At 42.9% G+C, this 3961-nt stretch overlaps 1 pseudogene; it reads left to right on the top strand.

The window, feature by feature from the left end:
- Window positions 1-2136: 2136 nt before the first annotated feature.
- Window positions 2137-2283, top strand: LOC137753973 (U1 spliceosomal RNA; annotated as a pseudogene).
- The last annotated feature ends 1678 nt before the right edge of the window (window positions 2284-3961 follow it).

Genomic DNA, 3961 nt, shown 5'->3' with positions numbered 1-3961 from the left:
GGCTAGGCCATATGTTCTAACTACCAGGGAGCAGGGAGAACCACTCCGGGTTACTGCACTGGCTTCCTAACTGGCCTCCCTACTAATTTATTCTCAACAGAGCAGCCAGAGATTCTTTTTATTTTTATTTTTAAAAATTTATTTATTTATTTTAAATCCAAAGATGTGCATTTGGAAGAGATTCACTGACAATTGTAGCAGAAGTGCCAATTTTTTTTTTGGGCTGCACCTCGAGGATTGTGGGATCTTAGTTCCCTGACCAGGGACTGAACCCAGACCCACAGCAGTGAAAGTGCTGAGTCCTAACCATTGGACCACCAGGGAATTCCCCAGAGATGATGATGATGATGATTCTTTAAAATATTTATTTATTTTGGCTGCACCAGGTCTTAGTTGCAGCACACAGGATCTTCGTTGTGGCATGTGGACTCTTAGTTGCAGCATGCAGGCTTCTTAGTTGCGGCATGTGGGCTTCTTAGTTGCGGCATGCATGCGGGATCTAGTTCCTCAACCAGAGATCAAACCTGGGCCCCCTGCATTGGGAGTGCGGAGTCTTACCCACTGGACCACCAGGGAAGTCCCAGAGATTCTTTTAAAATGTAAGTCAGATTGTCACTCTTCCATTCAAAACCCTACAATTGCTTCCCATCTCAGAACAAATGACAATCATTACAGTGTACTCCACTATTCCTTCCCTGTCCAGTCTCCACTGACACTCTAACCTCATATTCTACAAGCCTCTCCTCCCTCACTCCACTCCAGCAATACTAGGTTCACTCCTGCTTCAGGGTCTTTGCAGCTAAAATTTCTTCTGCTTGAACATCCAATCAGCTTCTTGAGTCATTTCTCAAATGTCAGCTTCCTAACCTATTTTAAATTCACGCAGCAATCCACCCTCAAGCCCACACACCCTTTCTTGTCCCCCGCTTCTTGGCTTTTTCTCCATAGAACTTAAGCATCTTTTTTTTGGCCACACTACACAGCTTGCAGGATCCTAGTTCCCTGACCAGGGACTGAACCAGGGCCCCTGCAGTGAAAGCGCTGAGTCCTAACCACTAGACCATCAGGGAATTCCCTTAAGCATCTTCTTAACATACTTTATATAAATTTTACTCATTTCTCTCCTCCCAGAATACAAGCTCCAAGGTTTATTTTGTTCACTGTTGCTTACCCTGCAAATGAACTATACCTCTTCTACATAAGGGCTCAATAAAGATTTGTTGAATAAATAGTTTCCCCTTTTCCACAGAAAATCAGTAAAACTAAAAACAAAAGACTAGGGGTAGCAAGGGATGATTGATTGTTAGCATGACTGAGGGCTTTCATTATAAGCCTTTGTGAGGCATTTAGATTAAAACACATGCATACACATCTCTTACCAAAATAATTAAACGTTTTAAAAATAGAAGCGGTATTACATATATTTAGAAAGTAGAATTTGGGACTTCCCAGGGGCTTCCAATGCAAGGGACGCAGGTTTGATCCCTGGTTGGGCAACTAAGCCCGCGCGCCACAACTACTGAGCCTGTGCGCTCTGGAGCCTGTGTGCTACAACAAGGAAGAAGCCTGCGCGCCACAACGAAAGATCCCGCGTGCCACAATTAAGACCTGATGCAGCCAAAAATAAATAAATAAAATAAAATAAAAGTTAAAAAAAAAGAGAAAGAATTGATAGAAATTGGTAACAGGCATGAAGCTGGTGCAGAACTGAAGATAAATGGAGTGTCAAAGGTGACTTCCACATTTCCAGCACAGTCGGGTTAGTAGATGGTGTTGCTACCTACTGGATCAAGAACACTGGAAGAAAAGCAGAGGGAAGATCATCACTTCAGTTTGGGGAACGTTACATTTGAGAGGCTACTATAAGACCTTCAAGCACAGGTATCAGGAAGTCAGATCCAGGGACTTTCCTGGCGGTCCAGTGGTTAGGACTCAGCGCTTTCACTGCTGTGGCCCCAGGTTCAATCCCTGGTCGGGGAACTAAGATTCCGCGAGCCTTGCGGCTCGGCCAAAGGAAAAGTCAGATCCAGACTCAGAAAAGATCTGTGCTAGATAAGTGAATGTGAGAATAACTCCGTGTAGTTAAGACCAGAGAGAGTATGCAGCTTAAAAAGAGGGTGGAAAAAAAAAAAAAGCAAACTTATCTGGCAGGAGAGATAACAAGATCACAAAGTTGGTTTTCCCAGTGTGAGGCTTTTCTGGATGTGCCGACCCCTGTGATTTCCCCAAATGTGGGAAACTCCACTGCATAATTTGTGGTAGTGTTGTGTGTGGGGAACAGAAGGGAGAAGAGAAAAAAGCTAAAGTTGAACCCTGAGGAACACTATTATTTCAAAATGGGGTGACTGAAGAAGTAGAATTAGGCAGACCGAGGAGCAGTAGCTAGAGAGGGTGGGAGGAAAAGCAGATGAGTATGGCAGCCAGGAAGACAAGAGTATTTTCAGAAGGGAGAGGTAGACTGTATGGAATGCTTCTGTAAAACAAGTAAGAGAGGAAAACTTTGAAAGGCTCACTGGAGATCATTAGTGACCTTACCAAGAACTGTTTCAGTGGTGTATGAAGTAGAACAAGTGGGTTAAGAAGTGAAAGGGAGATCAGGCATCTAGATAGTTCAAGAGCTAAGGAGGAACTGGTAGGATGTAGGATTCAAGGATAATTTTCTTAAAAAAGAAGTCTGTAACATAATAAATGCTACATAGTTACAATTATAGGCATACTTCATTTTATTGTGCTTTGCAGATATTGCTTTTACAAATGGGAAGTTCTGTGGCAACCCTGCATCAAGCAAGTCTATCGGCACCATTTTCCCAACAGCATTATTTTAAAATAAAGGTACAGGGCTTCCCTGGTGGCGCAGTGGTTGGGAATCTGCCTGCTAATGCAGGGGACACAGGTTCGAGCCCTGGTCTGGGAAGATCCCACATGCCGCGGAGCAACTAGGCCCTTGAGCCACAACTACTGAGCCTGCGCGTCTGGAGCCTGTGCTCCGCAACAAGAGAGGCCGCGATAGTGAGAGGCCTGCGCACCGCGATGAAGAGTGGCCCCCACTCGCCACAACTAGAGAAAGCCCTCGCACAGAAATGAAGACCCAACACAGCCAAAAATAAATAAATAAATTAATTAATTTAAAAAAAGGTACATACATTGTTTTTTAGGCATAATGCTGTATTATTGCACATTTAATAGACAAACGTACAGTGTAAATCTAACTTTATATATACTAGGAAAGAAAAAAATTCGTGTGACTCACTTTATTGTGATATTTGCTTTACTGGGGTCTGGATCTAAACCCGCAATATCTCCAAGTTACGTCTGTATATATAAATATATGAATACTAACACATTAATATGCTATATAATATGCCAGCATTATAATTAAATGCGAATGGAAAGGATCCTTTATCAAGGAAGAAGTTGAAGACACAAAGAGGTAATTCAGTAATGGGAATGGTGGGAGTTAGGGAGCCAGAGCACAAGCAGTTTTTTGATACGTGGTCTTTTCTCTGTTTTTAAAGGACAGCCAGGAAAAGGCTGGATGCATATGTTAGAGAGTGTGGTAATTGCCTGAGGCAGTTTCCATCCAATGTCTTCTAGTTCTCTTTGAAATGGATAGCAGGGCCATTTGCTGACTACAGAGAGGTGATTACAGAAAAGTACTAAGTTTTGCTGGCAATGTTGAGGGCCAGGAGAGAGCAGTAATCAGATTTAGAGTGGTACTAATGTATTCAATTGTGATTCTCTTCTGCAGGACACAACCCTCTGAGTGAATACTGACCATGTGGATGGTTGGATGCTTTCAGGGTTGAAGTTTCTCTAGGCAAGAGCACAAAAAGCTCAAAGGAGGAGCAAGGGAGTTTAAGGTTATTTGTAAGATAACGATAGTTCAAGGAGTCTAGGCTGGTTGGAGATGGTGGTAGGGAAAGTAGAAGAAAGATGGAAGCTAACGAATCCAAAGTAGAAA

This window comes from Eschrichtius robustus, chromosome 19, assembly GCF_028021215.1.
Source record: "Eschrichtius robustus isolate mEscRob2 chromosome 19, mEscRob2.pri, whole genome shotgun sequence".
Classification (NCBI taxonomy): Eukaryota; Metazoa; Chordata; class Mammalia; order Artiodactyla; family Eschrichtiidae; genus Eschrichtius; species Eschrichtius robustus.
The sequence above is the reverse complement of the archived record's forward strand: the minus strand, read 5'-3'. Positions and strand labels throughout refer to the sequence as shown.